At 30.7% G+C, this 20,358-nt stretch overlaps 1 protein-coding gene across 1 annotated transcript in view; it reads left to right on the plus strand.

The window, feature by feature from the left end:
- LOC131852086 (cadherin-99C) overlaps positions 1–20,358 on the plus strand; it is a 147,514-nt gene that overhangs the window by 35,908 nt on the left and 91,248 nt on the right. Inside the window, exon 2 of the mRNA XM_059202707.1 lies at positions 15,711–15,762. The gene's annotated coding sequence lies outside the window, so the exon portion shown is untranslated. The remainder of the gene's footprint in view (positions 1–15,710; positions 15,763–20,358) is intronic.

The raw sequence follows: 20,358 nt of genomic DNA on the forward strand, positions 1-20,358 counted from the left end.
GGGTTTTGTGTGACCATCGTAAGCCTACTTAATTTTGTCGTAAAGAGTTTCTATAACGCTATGGTAACAGAGATATATTTAATGCCGCATTTGGAAACTTTATGTCCTTTAACTTTCTCCATAATAAGGGAGAAAATGCACAGCTAAGCTATGTGTATTACGCCGGGAGACTATGAGAAATATTACTGATCTGTACTAAATGCGAATCGAAAGTTAAAAAGAAAGATAGAAAGAGACTGAATTAGGCGAGAGTACACTGGCTAAAGAGAGAAAAAAATCACAAATAATGAACATGGACCTACGAAATCTATTTATCTGAGTGAATGCGCTACATATTGTATTTACAACGCTATAAATTCGTGGCGACAGCACTATGAATTGACCCTATCTCGGAAACATAGCTTTACTACGACGGCAGATTGACACAAATGCAATTTTGTCGGCACATTGTAACGTGAGTTACTAATATTGGTCGCGTTTTCAAAATAGCCGACTCGTGACGCGAGATTTCTTGTTCAATAGCATGTCATAACATTTACAATAACATTGCACGGTGTTGACTCGCTATGAACCGTCGTTATGACTACATTTTAATGGGATTTACCCATACCCGTTTTGTTTTCTGATTGATTCCTAATGGTCGCTTGTATTGAGTAGGTTGTTTTTTGTTTGACGATTCGAATAAAGTTCGGGACATATTATATGTAAATCACATATTATATACATATCTACACTACACGGCACAGTATTACATCATATATGAAGTCCGCTGAGAAATTTATTTAAGTACCTACCAATACGGAACTGCAGTTACAGATAAATATGCAGGTAATATGTAGGTTGCAATTTCCTAGGAGTTTCTTCTAATCAACCAACAATACCGAAAAGGTGAATAGTTTTATATTTTAAGTAGATTCTTAATTACGTAGCTACTGTCTTATTATTATTAGGCACTATCTTACGGTTCCCTAAAAGTTTTTACGATTTCATTGACCGTTTTAAGTTGATTGGCTTCTTTGCAAATCACATTGTAGTGTTGAATGTCGCTGGTTACTATTAATAGACTGTTGACGAAACAGTGATAATTATCTACTTTTGATGTTTATTTCTATCATCATACATGACAATGCTAATTTGTTGAGAAATCAAGAAATATAAAATTCGTGAATGAATTTTGTTTATAATTCTCTATTAAAACTTTTAAATGTAGAACAATATTTTACTTATTATAATCAATTCCTAAAAAAATTTTAGGTGCTTCTTAGGCAAAAACTATTTCAGGTGTTAGAAGAATAATATTATAAAGAAAAAAAAACCCGTTTTCTAATTTAAAATGTAAATGAAGAAAACAACTCAAATTAAGAACACAAATAAAAAGATGGCTGTGAATAGCGGTTCTTCCAAATCCAACGTCTATGTTGACAGATGAACTTTAACATTAACGTTTTAACCAGTTAGGTGTGTCGAAATACTGATTACTGCTTACACTGAAGCGTTTAATTGAAGTACACCAAATAATTAACATTCTTAAATGTAATTTGATGGTAAACTAATATATTTACTTACTGTATAGATAATTGTATTATTACGCTATTTGCAAAAGAAACAATAAAAAATATCATTGGACGATTTCGTTAGAAAGTTAGCCAGAAATCATGCTGTAACAAATTCCTAAAATGTATTTCTACTTAGTTCCAATATATACCAAATACCTGGACAACTTAGCAATAATATTTTCAAATTTTTTCTATTGTAATTAGTGATTTATACTCAATAGTGAAACTAATATGGCTTGTTATGATGATGATATAGTTACCACATAAGAAATGCACGTAATGTCCATGACATTCGCTTTCAAGACTACGAGTTTTGCTTTCGGAATCGTTTTCATTATCATGCGTAGCGTTCTGTTAACATTTACCTAGATGTTCAGTCAACTATTAAACACCTAGTTAAGTGTAAGTTTGCATCTAGATTCATAAAGCAGATGATCTCTGTAAGATTGTCGAAGGCATATTGTGAAGCAAATTTACATATCTTGTAGGTATACATTTAATCCTAATCAAATTAGGCAATACACCAAATCAATGAGTTCAGAGGATTTATAAAATAACTAACTATTACATGTAACTTAGTCGTCATTTTTAAGATAAAAGATAACCTCCGTCCTCGGGATACAATCTATTTACATGTAAAATTTTATTGAGATCTGTTTAGTCATGAAAAGGTAACAAATAGTAATTTTTCAGTGCAACATTTTTTATATGCATTTTATTACTTTTTCATATGCATATGATATTGCATCGTACGTATAACTTGTAAGAATATGCTCTTACAATAATCCACTTCCCCGTCCCCTTTTGTCGCTCGAAATATTTAATGTCTGTACAGTAGTTGTAACATATATTAGCAATATGTAGATATGTTGCAAAGCCAACACACAGTGGTTACATAAATCTCTACAAAAACTACAACTATATGATTTCATATCAATACACTGACCATTCATCTTGTTTGTACCTTTCATTTCGCGTATATCAATGAAATAAATCACCGTCTCTAACAAAAGTCACTACAAAACTTTTTACTGATATATCAAAAGGGCAATAAACATACAATTTACTGGGATGCACTAATCTGCTTGACACATAGCCGCCCGTTTCTCAGCTTTGTAAACTTGTACATATTACTAACGAAAGAGCTGGACAATTTACTTGTGTGATCGAAAACTGTTTTTAAATCGATAGTTGTAGAGTTGTGTTTATAATGTATGGGTAATAAAGATGCGTCGTCGATATGCGAGCGAGCTGGTCCGTTAGACGTTCACCTGCGCTGCGCCCGCGCTTCTCTCGTTATGCTAATGGTGAGCGCGGTCTGCTCTTAGTTTTAAGTACAGGATAACAAGGAAATTTGATTACTGGAATGAACATCATATTTATTTATTTTTGAAATAAGAACTAATAGTGAAGTCACGATTTAACTTACCAAAGAAAGAATAAAAATGATATGTAAATTAAACGTGTGAATACAATTTCAATGAAACAATGTTCAGTTAAAAAATCGAGATACTGAAGTTTAGTTATTTTCTAACACTGTTCCTGTATTTATTGAACTAGCAAAATAATAATAAACAATGATATTTGAACCCGTATTCCTATATACATTAGAGTACATTATTCTATAGGAATTTCATTGGCCGACAATCATTAAAAATTTGTTGTGTGTGACTATGTTTATCCAATAAAAATCTGTTAGGATGTTATTTACGTACGTATTATCTGATACTATAGATCTGATCCATCTACCACGATTGAGTAAAGTCGACTTATACTTGTTTAACATACCCTTGTTGGTAATATTTCTAAATCAACTTTATATCCATGGTATCGATATATGGAAATATTCTACTCGCTATTTTCGCTGTGAACGGGACCGTGGGTGGACGTGAAACTTAACGGAAATCGATTCGAGGAACGCTTTTAAATCGAATTCCCGACACTGAGGTTAAATACGCTCGTATCGAATGAGATGTTCCTTACTTTATAGTATGGTAATTGGTAACATATTATTTGCTTAAAGATACAAATGTAATACGGAAGACAACATTTGTATTGCCTTGATTCCAATGTAATTGCTGTTAAACGCAGTGTCGACTTGGTTTTATACATGTGTGGATATCGACTGATTAATTTATTTAGTTAACTAGAGGCGGTCCTGACAAATAGGTTTCGGTCTTTTGGTTCTAAGTTTCGAAACGTTTTCTACAATATATGTCCTTCATTAGATTTAGACGACACGGTTTTATAGCCTGTCTGATCTAAAGCTGTTTAATGAACTGCTGATATAAAATATGAATCATATATACAGAAAAATAATAAGATTTATAGTTTCAGAGTAGACCCTTAATTGGACAGATATATTCGAGATATCAGAGTTGAATATAAAATTATGTAATGATTTGGCTTTTATTACTGGTTCAAACTAAGTTACAAATAGTTGTGTAATATCCCTTAATAATAATTTTAAGCAAAATACGGTTACCACATTTATATATTATCCAAATGAGGGAAAGTATTGCCCTTTAATTTTTTATTCGGTGAGCTACAGTGACGCAAGATTATACATAAATCTCAATAACTATGTAGACTTGGTAATTTAATACATTCACATAAAAGTGTTGTGGATTAATGATTTACTAACCCTACTGTATTGCTATTTTGACTAGCTTTTGGTGTACAATAAAATGTACTAAACAGACAAGTACCTTTATACTTAAAGTGTAGATTAAAAAATACTTAGGATTGTTTGACACCTCTAATTCCTCAGATTATACTTTCATTGTATAGGATTAATTAAATATATTATGTTACATAAGAAAGCTCCTAATGTTAACTTGAATAAGAATTCTAAAGAGTTTTAAGTATTACCAATACGTTTAATTATTTTGCACAAAGTACCTCATTGTAGCATTTGGTTAGTGCTACTGGCCCAATCGATTCATCTTAATGGATCGATTGGGATACTCTTGATCCATCGTCACCAGACATATCGAGAGCGTCTTATATTGACTCGTGAAATCGATCACGGACGCACAATGAGGCTATTCGATTCGTGACGTAACTTTTTACACTCCCGCTTTTTGTTGTACGTCGCTAACATTGATTTATTGTGTTACAAATGCTACAGTTATGTTTTGTTGCAATGTGAATGATATACGAGTGTGTTATCAAAGGTGTTGCGTGTTAAGATTTCACCGTGATATGGTGTCTGCAAGTCAATATTTCATTGTCAACGTTTCTTGAGTAGTCTTTGGATGCTTAGTCTAATATCTTAATTATTTCATCTTAGTTCTATATTAGATGTAATTATTTATATTATTTGACTTTATGCAATGTCTATTTCGTTCAATCCACTCCATTTTTACAAAAAAAGTTAAGCGAAATTTAGATAAATTATGATATACCTACATAATATTTTATCTAGAGTGATATAAAAAAAGAAATTTAACGAATCCGTCGCAGTATTATTGTTGCATATCTAGAACTTACAGGCCCGCTGAAAAAGAGCGGTAAGACTTAAATTTCGGGGATAACGTCGACTGGCCTGCTAAATAGGCTTAGTTGAAAAACCTTATTTTGAATCACAAATTCACAATATTATTTGTACATAAATAGCTAACAGCCATTTAGCAGTTATCACATTTAAAATTGACTCGCTCAATTTACCGTTGCACACTTTCATTTGATGTCTTCTATTCGATAGTCTCGTCTAATTCGATTAGCGGTGTCATCGCTTTGTGTCATTGAGTTAGCACCGTTGAACGCCGGCCAAGCACGACCAACAACAAATTTCGTGGTTCGTGCATGTATTTGAGATTATGTTACTTCGATGACTTAAAGTGATTATTTAGTATCAGACGTGATCCGTGGTCATCTTCATAGTGAATTTAGTTCCAATACCGTTATTTATGAGCGCTACTGTGAAATTAGTTGATCTATGAAAAGTAATCTGTGGGAGTGGGATCTAAATTTGAAACGTTGAAATGTATATAGTTGTTTTATATTTGGTTTTTAAGGAAAAAAAAATATTACGGGAGACAGATAATCTTGCGAAATACTATAAGATATGAATTAGAAGGCGAACACAAACAGCTTTATTGAAGCTACCGATATCAATCTAGATTAAAAAAAATAGGTGTTTATACAACACCGTTATGTAACTTATGTCAATTGACCAACATTTAGTTTTAGTTAATAGGTTGTACGTTGATATGTCAGTAACTCAGCCATTTTTTTTTCCTGTAAATATTAACAGACATATTTTCCAATTAACGGTAACATTTTATAGCTGATATGATTTAATAGTTCAGGAAACCGCTCCCGTTTTATACCCCACCTGACAATGTCCAAGAAGTTATAATAAGCCCTACATTTTCAATAGTTTTACTGTTTTTACTGTGCATTGCTACATGGTTCCTGATATCGATTAGCAATAGTTTCGAGTTTTTATCGTGTAGTGTAAGTATCTTTCGCCGATGGTCTGTACCTAGTGGCAGGTTGGTTTTTGCGTCGTAACATAAGATTTTCTAAGGAATTCTTGATAACGGGTTCAGTGGAATTTATGATGGTGATTTACCTAATTCAGGCAATTTAACTACATGCTATTTCAAAAGTATTTAAAATAGGTATTCATGTTCATAAATTCTTTTCACCGTTCACATTCTCGTTAATTTGTTAACATTATTTTCTGTGATTTTGCTTCATAGTTTAGACGTAATCAGAAAATTCCTATAGAGTATAATTCACGCAGATAAAATTGTTGGACACCGACTGCCGTGAATTCTTTAATAATAATAGTAATCATCACGTTTATTTGTCTTAAATAATAAACAATTATACAGCTCAGAGGCTCATATTCTATTAATTTATTGTAAGTATTCAAAGACGATGATAGCATTTAAGATTAAAACTCGTCTAGTAAGTGTCTATCTATTGATAAGTTAATTTATTTAGGGCCATAGTATTTCAACAACTGCACCAATGGGGCGTCATTGATGTCAATGTGTCAGTGTGACTTATAAATAAGCAGATACTACGTTGCTTTATCTGTTCAAAGTGCTTCGTGATTGCTCATTTCAACGGCGCTGCAATTAAGATGCTCTAACAACAGTTCGGACGGAAACCTACGTCCAGTACTGGAACTGTCGGACCGGGGGTCGTCAATCATCGTGACTGGACGTCGTGAGCGCGGCCCACCCATTGGGCGCGTGTAACAGTACTAACAGTATTACTAGCTATTGCGATGGTGTAAAGGAATAAGTGTCCTTTGCACACTATATTCAGCTTGTTACCCTTTACAGGTGGAATTTTAACAATCAACGTACATTAATGCGATGTAGCCAGAACAATACCTTGGCTGAAGAAACTGGCTGGCTGCCAGTATGCCATAGAATACACCTATTTAACTTCAGAGCTTGAATGATATAGTCTTCTTTTAGATGTATTACGAACACATTGCATCAAAATATAATGCAGATCTTCTTTCACTCAAGAAACAATAATTCGATCGTATTTCTAACATGATCTACGTTAGAGTAAAAGACAATAGGATACCGGTTGGTTTATATGTATGTAATGTAAATTTATTTCCTTAATATGATCCCTAGAGGCACACTGAAAACTATGATTCAAAATAACTACTCTTAGGTAATCCGACGTCATTAGAACGTTGGCCTTTGTTTTAACAACCTCTGAGGCTCTCTTGTACCGTCACGTAGATTCTTAAGTACTAAAACTTTGAACTGTTTACGTGAGATACTTTCAAGCTCATAGTAACTTTCGACGAGATTCGTTACTTATATCATAGTGCACTGTATTATACTTCCTTGAAGTTGTTCTAAAATATTATTATATGTTACCAAAAAATAGAAAAGTTCTAAAATATTATTAAGTATATGTTACCAAAAAAATAGAAAATTATTAAAGAACGTAATAAAATTATTCTAAAAGAAAGTAGTAATTTTTTTCTAAACTACTATTTGGGTATATTAAGTGTACTTTAATGTGTTTGTGAGAATGTATGTGTATATATAAACGGATTAGTGTATTTGCTATGGACAAACTACCAATACCAAGCAGTTTGGCGGCTTGCTGTGCATATATGTTGTAAATTTGCGTGAAAAAAGTAATAAAAAAGAATCAACAGATTATTTATTTATATTACCTATCTACTTAAGTCTTACATACAGACATTCACTACCGACGATTTCCAATGCTGATATACGCCGGCAACTCGACGAACATTACGTATGTTGCGACATGGCCTTCTCCAACAACCAACCTGAAACAACATCCTGAAAAAAAAAGATGTAGTAAGTAAGATGAAAATTAGGTTTTGAAGATAATCTTTCCTTTAACAAAATATTTCCATCTTCAAGTCGGAGTAGAACAGTCTAATAGTTCATTATTAACTCTTCTTTAGCTAATTACCGGCTTATATTATAAAGATCCCATTGTTTTACATATACTATCGATGAGTACCAATCGTAACGGATATTTTATGGATTTAAGGCAACAGCTCTGCAAAAGAGGTTTACAGCTCTGGCCCTCGAGGACCGGTCTTGCCGGCCCCGTTTCATTTCACAGAACGCGTGAGCGGGAAACGCAGTATGACGGATTTGTTGCGAATAAATTTATTACTTATTTATTACTGTCAAAGACTATGGTGTGCATAGGTATTGTTTATTATGCTCATTTATTATGAACGCAATTTTATGTAGGGACATGCGCTTTAGGCTTTGTCAATGTACGCTTTCAGGTGCATAACACGCCTATAACTTTACAGTTGTATTATCATATGTTTATGAGTTATATTTATAATATTAAACAAAGTTAGGTAAAACTATTAGATCACGTCATATCGGTAGAATTTTACTTAAAGGCTTAAAGAAAGCGGATTGAAATAATAGTCAGATCTTAAACCTGATCTGCAATGATTTTTAACTGTTCCACAATTTTGAAAAATTCATTTAATAAATAAAAGTAGGACATTTGAAATAGAATTAATACTAATGCATCTATCAAATTGATTGTTGAAATAAAAAAAAACATCAAGATCAACATCTTGATGTTTTTTATTTAAATGTCTGTCACAACAAGAATAATACCGTTTAAGAAGTTTCAAATGATGTTAATTTGCTATCAATACATTAATTATTCTCATGAATTATTCTAAGTATCAAATTGGAGTCAAATTCATTTAGCCGCGTATATTACAATACAATAATACATTATTATAATACAATAATATATTTATTAAAGTTATTATATTACATTTTTTTAAAGAATATAGCAATAGTCTTCTATTTCATTAATTGAATATGAAGTAGGTAGTCCATTTGTGTCAACTTATAAATATTTGTTTGTGATCTCTAAAGTTATACAACTTTGTTTATATATTTAATGTTGTTTTACTCGTAATGCATACCGCGTAGTGATGATGTATATTTATAAATTGTATTGTAACAGTAGTATCAACAATAAGAGGTACTTCATATGTAAATTGTTGTATTGTATTGAGTTCGCTGGCCTCATCCGAATTAAATTGTCCGTATGCAAATCGTCTATCTAATTTTCATCTATTTCCTATAAAGTTTATAGTAATTTGTGGTTTTACATGTGCGTATTTTATTTCATATTTTATTAAATAAAAATACGTCCTGGATGTTGTTCGGTCATTAATATTTACAATTTTGGTATTTTTTATTGCCTTTCCCTTTTCATTTCTTCGTTGAATAAACTATAATTAACACAACTGTTTTGACACTGCTGACAGTTTTGCCGTTATCTTTTTGTTAATAACTAGGTAGATATGTCGTATGGATAGGTCAAAGAATAATGAACTAAACAAAAGATATGACAGAAACATTCTTCTGTCTCGTACACCATTACGAATACGGTTTGAAAGAAAAAGATGACGAGTATTGTCCCTAAAGAGATGCGAGGCTGCGCGCGCGCGTCTGCGCTTGTGCCATTGACCCACTACGGCTTTTTGTACAGATAACGGGCCGGCACACTTGATGTTTTATTGATATAAAAGTTAATGATTTCGACTATAGATTTTTGAATTTCGTCACACTGCTGAATGTAAAAAATAAATTGTTTCCGTCACCAAACGCCAAACGATTTTGCGTGTGATCATGAGGTGATGAGGGCAGTGGACTGTGATTAATCTTTACAAAAGCAACGCGAATAGATTTTATTGTATATAGGATCGTTTCAATAAATAATTGATGTTAAATCGATAAAGACAAGTAGCACACTTGTAGATAAGTAAATAGGTAAATTTGATTTGGTGAAAGTATCCAAACATTGACTCTGAAATTGTTTCAAATTTTTGTTACTGTTCAAAAACATATAGTTAGAGACTATTATTGCAAATTACATCATGACAGAATATTGACAGTCATTATGTATATTATTAATGTTCTCAATTCATCTTTAAATTAGTCGGCCTTATTGATCTTTCATTAAAGGTAGTTATGGCAATTGAACCTACGATTTGAGGTAATTATTATGATAGTATGCGATTTTGGGCACGACTAAAACCGTTACATTATCTCCGACTCGTGGTTTATTGAATTAATTAACAGAAACTATAAGTTGAAATGCCGTTGTTGCAAAGAACTTAGTCCAAATAAGGCGAACGCTTAATTTGTAATCGGGTTAAGTGTTTCTTTTTGGTTTTTTTAATATAATTAGAGAGACTAACAAATCACCTAATGGTAAGTGGCACAATGGACATCACGTTATCATGTGACACCTATGATACCAATACTCAAGCATTGCCATTAATACTAATATGTCAGTCTCTTATTTAATTATATATATATATATGTAATTTCACTGCCTAATCTGCAGCCTTTAACAGGAAAACAGCTTCCAAAGAAAGGTGATTGGTGGCGAATCTATATACGTGTATATAATATAAAATTTTGCATGCCACAATGTATTTTTTTTTATATGTGTAATCTCACTTATTGGAAGTGATTGAATGTATTTTTTTTATAACAGTGTGTTTTAGCCTGTATACAACAATTTTTGTATGTATCGTTATGTTATTTTAGCTATTTCTAATACCTATTTTTCATTATTTTTTTAATATTTGTTTTATTTAAAAGAAAAATAATAATAATTATGGAATGTAAACTTAAACATAAAATATCAATTAATATATTCATAGATATAATATAGGTAATTATGTGTATGACTGCAAAGTTACATATGTGTTGAAAACTTCAAAGCTATTCATCAACTGAGTAATATATCGACACACTTTCTGATATTCTCCGATATAGATAAACAACTTAAAAGACTGTTACACCAACAAGATGTATGGCAAATATGTCTGCTTACTTCTCAGCTTTATTACAATTCGTTATGCTTGTCTATCTGTCCATTAAACGAACAGGAATACTTAGAGAGCGTGAAAATAGTATGACTATTTAATTTAAATACGTTACATAGGTACGTCGTACTATGATTGAGTGGTATTGATTGTGCAATCCGTTATATCTACACAGTCGATTTTGTGACTGATAATTATACACGACATTTTTGACACTTGTTTTGTAGACTTTTTTTTCAATAGCGACTCGCCATGACTTCCTGCATATATGCAATTATTGTATGAACTTTTTTTAATAAAATGCGGCCCACATTCCTCATAATTTACTTATTATAACAGAAATAATTTATAAATTAGTCAACTATTTTTTATGTTTATTCAATACAAACAATAAATTATTTTTTTATATTATTTTTGCCATTTTTAACACTGTAGTCCTCTGAAACAACGACAAACGTTGATACTATGTAAAATACATTTTATTAAGTTCATAGTCATGTGCCTTATGTATAGCCAATAGATAAGTAATATCTTCCGTCATGAGTTGGTAATTTTTTTGCCAATCCAGTTATAATTAAATGTTTATTTATACAATTCTGGGATCTACGTTATATTTATGAATAGAAAGTTTCTGTTCTATATACAGTCAAAACTCATACGGATATGTAGATAATTTAGTTCAAAACGCAAATCTATAACTATTAACTACATTATGTGATTATGTATATACTTATATTTTTAGAGTATATATCATTAAAATGTAATAAAGTAAGAGTGATTTTATGAAGGAAAGACCGGAGACTAAATAAAATAAGGACCGGCTAATGAATGGAATTGTAACCCATATAGCTCGAAAAACATATTTATGACGAAGAGAGCATGTCGAATAACGGACACTGTTCAAGCAGTATTGAACGATCTCTATTCAGGTTCTTATAACTAATTATAAAGGCATAGGCCTTAGCATTAGAATATAAACGAAAACAATTATGATGATGTACTGTACAAAAAGCAGTAAGAATTAGCAGTGCACTATAGGCAGTAATTAGTACAATATTATGGAGTAAGTAATGGTTCTCTCATTCCACAATATAATCATTTTGACATAATAGTATACGTTTCTAAGCCTATTTACGTGGTTGCGGGAAACCTGACAATTTCATACCGACGCTTCATGTACATTTATTGCTATTCTAAGAGATGTTATATTGCAGTTAATTACTGATGATATTTGATATTTATATTATGAAAATAAGGCAAAATTGTATTTATTTCAAAGGTATTTGTGTTATTTTTCGTACTATTTTGACTATACCTGTGTACAAGAAGTGTTTCTTTGCATTGTAGTATGAAAATTAAAACCTTTTATTGTTATTTTACACATGATTAAATAAAGCATGTGATGTGACCACATTGTTTGCCAGGAATTCTTCTATAAATAATGTCGACGGCCAGTTTTTCTCTGATTAAAATAGTTTGCGGTGATCAGCAGCTATTGAAATGCATTCTTAGTATATTCCTATATTTATTCTATAATAGGACTATTCATAGAATTTCTACCCAACATTGATACACGTACAAAAGTTCCATCATTAGGAAAACATTTTAAACGTTAGCTATCCAAGGTCTATTGACAAGTTACAGTACAGTTCACGGCAAATAATAAGAACTAACTCATAAGACAAAGAGGCATATGCTATAACCGAATTCCAAATAAAATGGGTCGGTACAGTACATTCAGTACATTCATAATTACTAAACACACTTAAAGAGATTCTTTTTTTCATATATACGCAGTTATACTGATGTATTGGATGTAACTTTTATCTAACTTGTAGATCTATAGCGACCTGATGAGTGACCTACGGCGTTACAGTGGTATTGTTATTTAGAAAGCGATATAATTCTTGTAGGAAGGCATTAAGGTGAATATTAGAATGACTATGAAAAGAAATTGTAAATATAAGTTGGTAAATATTCGTCGTAGTGGAGTAAGTCAATCATATGAGCAGTACTTTATATTCGACAACATTGACATTTCGCGTAATTGCATAAGAGTAATTATCATTTGTAAGAACTAAAATGAGAAGTAGTCTGATTGCCTTCCTATATTACATTTCGTGTGCCTTTCTAAATTGCTGCACATAAAACTTAGTACCATATCGTACGGCGTTCGCCGTGTATAGTAATTTTTGTACATTGTACTAGTAATTGAGTATAATTGATTATCGCAATGCTACAGAAATAGCTGTCATTAAAATATATTCAAGTAGGTATATATGTACTTTAACTTACTTGAAATTTTGTATGAGTATGTGTATAATTATTTTGTTCGTAAATTGTTTGTTTTTACAATATTTATTATTTCTAAGATGAATTATATAGTAAGATCTAATTATTTAATGTTGGAATCATTTATAATTCTAGATTTGTTCATGTGAAATTAGAGAAGTTCAACAAATACAAAAGTTTCCGTGAAGATTAACAAACAGTGTCATAAGTATCATCAACTCATCATCAATCTTCTCGCTGTTCACGCAATCCCTCAAAAAGTGCAGCGAGAGAACGTAATAACCATTTATGGTCATGGTTCGGTCATGAATTTAGGTAATAATATAATTCACAGTAGATAATTTACTTGGGGAAGTAACGTTTGCACGACCCAGCGCAGGAGCATTCGTCAGCTGCCCGGATAATTTCTTTAATTATTCACAACCACTTTCGTGGTTGAGATTGTAAAATGTTTATATTTAACGGGACTGTCAGAAGGTAATTTTCTCGGGCATGTTTATTTTATTTTCATTTATTACTGAATTTTTGTACTTACTATAGGCGGGCGTAATGTTATTAGCATACTCTACCATCTTAGGGAGTACTCCCTAAGATGGTAGAGTATGTATGGTAGAGTAGAGATCCTCGAAGGCGGTTTATGTTTTTTATGTCACTGCAATGTCAAATAAGCTTACGAGTTACAGTGCACCTGATGGTGAGAGGTAACCGTCACGGTCGCCTATATACATAAACCCCACTACGAATATCACGTTATAATATGACGCTCGTGGTATCTCTCATACATTGTCATCCAGTAGCATTAGAATGTCATTCCTTTATTTCTGTAATTTCACTTCTTTATCTCACTCAGCCTTTACCCATATCTAACAGAGTGTACGCAGAAGACTTTTCACAAAGTTCGTTAAATATCTACCCTACCCTACTCTCCTGTAAATATGGCGATATAGTTGAAATTAATATTGGTAAAATTTTTAAGAAATTGATTTTTCTAATCGATTTATATATAAATAAACAAATACTTCAGCTTATTGAAAATTCTTTCACATGCTAAATAACATGGGCTCTATTGTACGCGAGCATTGCCACCTGCAGTATACAGATAGTTCCTTAAGAAATCATTGAAATTTTCAAGTAACAGTCCTGATAGACATGTTTAAGTTGTGTTTAGAGACAGATAAACTAAAAACCATTGCATTATTATTCTGTTCACGTCAAGCATTTACTATAAGTATTCAGTAAGTTGTTTTATATTTATAGCACCTCACGAGGTCCAGGAATTCCTTTATGTTCTTATATTGCCTCTAAAAATATCTTGAATTGACTTTAAGTTAAATTAAAAATGTATTAATCATATAGGATAACGTCGGCAACTTATGCTAATGACAATGTTTTGTCCCTATTCCTACCGTCCAGTTTGGGGAAATACTAAAATGTTTATAATTTTTTAGAGCTGGATTGTAAATAAAGAATTATTTAAATTTAGGAAAGCAGAACGGATGGAGTTAATTAATTTTTAGTAAATGAATTCTTGACAAATTTTAATTGCATTTTCATTTAAATATTGCGTTTCTAATTTACATATTAAATTTCACTTCAAGGTTTATTAAAAACTATAATTACATTATTATAGTTTATTTGGTTCCTAATAAATTGTTATTCAATTAAAAATTTATGATTTTAGGTAAAATTAGTGATTCCTTTTTTCTATAGACGCGATACTTATTCTAGACCTTTTCATATCATAATGCGATAACATTATGTATTGTGAAGTATGATTTATATCAAATGCATTTTACGTTCGCACATTTCAACTTTTATAACGTAAATTTATTCTCTCTTTATAGTACCACATATGGTATGGTGGCAATTGATGTTGGATTTATGGATAATTCTATTGATGTAACCGCTATAAATTTTCTCTTGTAAAAGCGGCGTTGTTTTTTTAAACCATGTCATTAGCGATTAAAGGACTGTATGTAGTTATCGTTCTTATAAAGTCTTAAAAATAAATTAGTCCAAATATAGTATATGTATAGAGTATGTGTATTTATACACACGCTGGTAAAGCATAATATTAAGACTTTATGATCATTTATATTCCATATATTTTTTAATTTAATTTTCTATATATTTTATTCTTAAATATCGACAAATATTTGTAATACATAGGTTAAATTATTATTGACAATCATTTTCATTGATAATAGCATTAATTTAATGGATTGTAAAAATAAAGTACGAGTCATACACAGTATTTTCTAGATTTACAGATTAACAATTATTTATTTTATCTTAATTTAGGAGTCAATCCTGTAGTATACTTTTTAAATGTATGTAAATGTGTATGTAAATTTTATGATTTACAATATTTTATTGTTTTAATTAATATTTAATTCAATACACAATCTTTTACTAAATTAATTAGTGAGAGATTGCGTAACCTAAATAATATAGTTTAAAAATATAATGTATAATACTTTATTTGACTACATCATTTGTCTCATTGTTCTCAGATTCAAAATGGTGGTGCGGTAATGAGATCGAACATACAACAACAACTTCTAGGTGAGTCTAGAATGCAAATGTATTATGCAAACACACATGCTTATGTTATAAACACATAATGAGTCTATTCAAACATTTAGGATCCATTTGCACGCGCTTTCTCTTTAAATATTTGGCATGCTGGTAGGTAGTTCTCACAAATTTAGCCAATAGAATTCGATATTTTCATATTATACAAATAAATGTCACGATGTATACCAGCTTAAAATGGATAAATGCTGTATTAGCAAATCAAGGGGTGTGGTGCTAAGCATATAAAAGAGGAATTAAGACCACTACCCACGACATCAGCTTGCGAATGGAGACATTAAATTATACGAACATTGACACGGAATTGTATTAATGAATTATTGTATTGTACAGGTATAAAAATGTATACCTACCTAATACTATAAATCATTTACAGAGAGATAACATGACATGATAAGCATTTTAATTTACCTACAGGTACCTTATATATTGTCTTGCTTTATATATTATTATTAATACTCTAGACTGTATTTAATATTAAAAAATAAGGTATTTTATAGAAGAACTATCTAAACTATAATATCAGTAAGGTGATAGAAAGTAGGCTAACGTCTTTTTGATTATAAAACAAAATGTTATTGAAAAATACTTTGTTAAAAAGAAATTTTATATTTAATTATAATCTATACCAAATATAATTAGCAGCAAATTTACTCAGAGAGTTGAAAAAAAATATGTTTGATTTGTGTTTTATGCTGAATATATGTATATAATGATTCTATTTATTATAATTCTTTATCGGAAAATATCACTAACTCAAGTAAATACCTTTGATCTCTTTATAGAAATAGATTCATAGTGCGTCATGAAATAAAGTGTAACTGCACATTGAACGTAAATCAGTTCTATGCGTTCGGAATGCGAGATTGCCATGTTGCAAGTTGTGATCCTCGGCTGACTTCGACAGGTTTTGGATCAGGCTCGCTATCTAAAGCACCTTTGATCGCGTTAGGCAACACGACTTAATGCTTATAATGTTGCAGGTTGTTTATTGGTACTATATACCTTCATAAATGTTCAACTTATCACAACTGGTGTTTCACTGAATAAAATTGTTACTTTATTTTGAAACGTACGAATATCCCACTTAAAATATCATATACAGTTATATTTTATTCTGATGAAGAATTATTGTATGTTTCTATTAAAAATAACTACAATTTTATGAAATAAATTGTCCTGGTATATACTTGGTATGTTCCAAAATAGTCAGAGATTTTTTGTTAATACATTTATAATGTGCACAGAAAACATCCTGTGTCGGATTTTTTAAAACAAAATACAAACTAGGTAATTGTCGAGTATACACATGAATACCCCCTATGGATATCACAAAATATTAGTGACGGCTGTAGTACGTCTAATACATTATCATTTGTGAGGACTATAATTTCACGATCGTATCTCACTCTTCAAAATGAAGTACAGTCTACGATGCAAGCTACTGGCGGTGAAAATAGCTTTATATCTAAAATTTGTGATGTGAAGTTATATAGGAAGCTAGTGTAATTGCTTGACATAAGATATGTTTAAGTGAAAAGCAATTATATACATATACCTGTAAATATAAAAAATATACGTTATGAAACTTAATTTTCTTTAGATACTCATATTGTGATTAAGATTTTAGCTCTGAATCCTGAAAGGGTTGACATATAGGGATAGGCTTTGAGAGATGATTTAGAATACAATTTATTACGATTTATGTTTAATGATTGACTCATAATATATTCGTAAATACTCTTAATGTAGTTACATGATACCATATAATCTGTGTTGACACGGTTTTTAAGATATTTTTGTTTCATTCATTCGTAGATATCACAAATTTGCCTCTAGGTTTCATATATAAGTCTTGAACGAAAGTTTACGAGCTGTGTGTTGTACGAATTGGTTACGGTAAGTGTGGTAACAGCCATTTACGCTTGTAGAATCACTAATATGAAGTGGCGTCAGTACACTTATATAGAATTCAAACGTTAACTGTAAATACATAGACACCTTGTTTTGTTATTGTTGAAGTTATTTTAAATTCTACTACTGTAGGTTTATTGTAGTATAACATACAACACAATGGGAGGACCCGATTCTGATATTTATAGTCATATTGCTTTTGTATTGTTAAGTGGAAAATTGTAGATAACGTAATTCTATAGAGACTAGGAAAATTTATTTAATAAGTACTTCAATATTTTTCTTTTTCTATAAGTAAGGTACTAGCTCCACGTTTGTGAGAAATTCCTCGTTAGACGTGACAACTAACGATAGACGTATCTTTCAAAAGCACATATCACTTATACAGAAAAAAAAAGCAAAAGTATTCTTAAACAAAAACGCTAGAAACAACATAACTGAAACACATACAAGTAGATAAAAATAACAATAATATAGATATTGTAGTGATCTATAAGTAATATCTCATATACAGTACCAGTCCTGCCTATATATTCATAGCTATGTATATATAATGTATGTATATGACTTGAAATCATCACTATTCCTTTTTCTATAGACACAGATGTATAGTCTATGGGTAAGATAATGATATTTACTTATGAGTAGATCGATCCTACACCAGAAGTAACAGTCTGTATAACCAAGGAAAACCAAAATCAATTCAAAGCAAAGTCCGAAAACTACCAATTCTATGTGCTAATGAACTAATATTACTCAACTTAAATTTCGAACAATAGGTATAAACATTTGACATGAAAACACTGAGCAAAAATAAGGTAATGTTAATTAAATTCAGATAACTCTTTGAAGATTAATCGTACATTTAAAATTAATAAAGAAACATAATTAGAATGTTTCTTGTCTAATTCTGACAAGATAAATCTGTGTATCGTGTATAATGTAATCTAATGAGCTAAACATTAAACAGAATCACGGTGAAGTATATGTAATGTATAAAAAGGTTAGAGATCGTAAGTTCAGTTCTTGCAACACAGATAGGATATTTACATGTATTTTAGTAATTTCCATTTAGTGCAGTTGGCTTAAGAATTTATTGTGACTTCTAAATTGAGTCGGGTCTTCATGTTACATTTGGTCGTAGTTTCTTATAGTATAGCATCATCCAGAATTGCTTCAGGCTACTGATATCCGGTTAAAGAACTTATTCATTCTTCTTAAGTAGCAATTACTGCCTGAACCTGCTTAAAATATTATATTAAAAAAAATCAATACAATGCTTAATAGATTAGCATTACTGATACAACTGTAGTGCATAGTATGAAATAAAATAAATTGCATTAGTCACTTTTTGTATCAAATCATCTTATATGGTAGTTGGACACGTTGCTCCAATATCATTAATACGATCTCAAAGCTACAAGAAGCTTTCGAGCTAATAAGGTCTTTTACAGCTCCAGCGCGAGAATTTGAGATCTCAGTATGAAGATTGGAAATACGGGTCTGGATTGCGTCGACGCACATCTCTATATGGGATCCTGTTTCAATACTCACTTTATTATTTGCTTCTTTTACCTATATAGGGTACATACTAAATGATATTGCCCTAGTTGGTATTTATTTATTTCTCGTAATTAAATGTTCCTCAGTAAATGTCATTGGGTATATCGATATCTTTCTATTGACTACGTAAAGATAAAGATTTCAATTTTCCAGTCGTAGTTAAAATGTTGATTTACTGCATATTACATATTTTAGTTTTTATCGATTAGTTTGGTTAGTCTATATTTTTAAGAATGCTAAAAATATACGCGTAATTTAGAGTTACTATTAAGATTCTTATAAAACATGAACAAGAACTAGTTCTTCTTACTTGGTACAATAATGAAATGTAAAATAAAGAATAAAAATTTAAAAATAAAATTTAGAGATAGATTAGAGATTATTATGATTATACGCGTAGTTTAGAGTAGTAACTAAATTACGCGTATAATCATAATAATACTCCCTGTATTATTATTCTTAATCCTAGAAAAAACTAAAGACAGTATTAAGCATTAAGTATTCAAGTTTTTTTTATTTGTTATAGTATATATACTATAACAAAAAAAAACTTGAATATAATATTGTGTCCCTAATAAAGTAATTTATTTCTGCTAACTTTGATGTTTCATTTCAACGAGACTTCTTACAAATTGACGTGTATTTTCATTCCCTGTTTACTCTAAATAACGGTACTAACACGAGGTACTATCGTTGCCCCAGTTCAATTTGATAATACTTCTATTGCACAGAGCCAATTGTTGTAAGGAGACTTCATAATTGAAGCTATAAATTTAACGGCGAAAATGACTATTTGCTATTTGAACACAAATTAAATTGCGAAATGGAAATAATGATTTATCTTAAGCACTTAGCTCATCTATATTATATTTTCCGTTATGTTGATATTTGTATTAGCATAGTTTATGTCCGCTTATGCATACATATGTATGTAAATCATTTGATTTTTATTATTGTGGTTGTTGTTTATAAATATGTGGCATATTAGTGATATGTTTGTTTACATTGTTTATACGGTAACGTATAACAATTTGTTTATATATGTATCTTATAAATATTTCCTTATGATTAATTATGTTGTATTGCAAA

This window comes from Achroia grisella, unplaced genomic scaffold (assembly GCF_030625045.1).
Source record: "Achroia grisella isolate CSIRO2021 unplaced genomic scaffold, CSIRO_AGI_Agris_v1 utg821, whole genome shotgun sequence".
NCBI lineage: Eukaryota > Metazoa > Arthropoda > Insecta > Lepidoptera > Pyralidae > Achroia > Achroia grisella.